Genomic DNA, 738 nt, shown 5'->3' on the forward strand with positions numbered 1-738 from the left:
GCATCCATACCCTTGGCCACATGACCTTCCAGCTCGTAAAACTTGTCCTGCGCAGATTGCAACTCCTCCTTTGCCTCCACAAGCTCGGTATATAGCCGAGTATAATTCTCTGTAGCCGCCTTCGCCATCTCCTCAAATGCCTTCGCTGCCGCCACAGCCGCGGTAGCTTTGGTTTTCTCTTTCTCTAAAGAGGCCTCCAACTCAGTAATCCTGGCAGCCTTCAGTTGACTAATCCTATCAAGCTCGGACTGAGCCTTCTCAAGTCGGGAGCTGGTCGCCCCAAGGGGGGATTTCTTGAACTCTCGGGCAATAACAGCATGAAGACTGGCCATCCGGACACAGCTCCGCGCCATATACTGAAAATGGTGCTCCATAGACACATCGTCCGTAGAAATGAAAGTCTGAGGGAGAATATGCTGTTCAATCCAACCAAGAGCATCAAAATCCTTATCGTTAAAACCCGCAAGCAACCAAACAACAAGGTCGGACCCAACAAAGGGAAAGTTATAAAGTAACTCTGAAATGGCTCAAAAAGCCAAATAAAAAAGAGCTTACAAAAATAACTCAAAAGGGCCGACCAAACGACAAAGTCAGACCCAACCAAAAGGAGGTACTCAAGCGCCCGAGGACCGAGAAAAAGCTCGGATCCAAGAAAGAAGCCTTCAAACAAAAGGGAACCAAGATTTCGAAAAACGCTTACTAAAAAAGTTGCTTTACAAAAAGCAACTAAAAAGTACA

This window comes from Arachis duranensis, chromosome 10 (genome assembly GCF_000817695.3).
Source record: "Arachis duranensis cultivar V14167 chromosome 10, aradu.V14167.gnm2.J7QH, whole genome shotgun sequence".
Lineage (NCBI taxonomy): Eukaryota > Viridiplantae > Streptophyta > Magnoliopsida > Fabales > Fabaceae > Arachis > Arachis duranensis.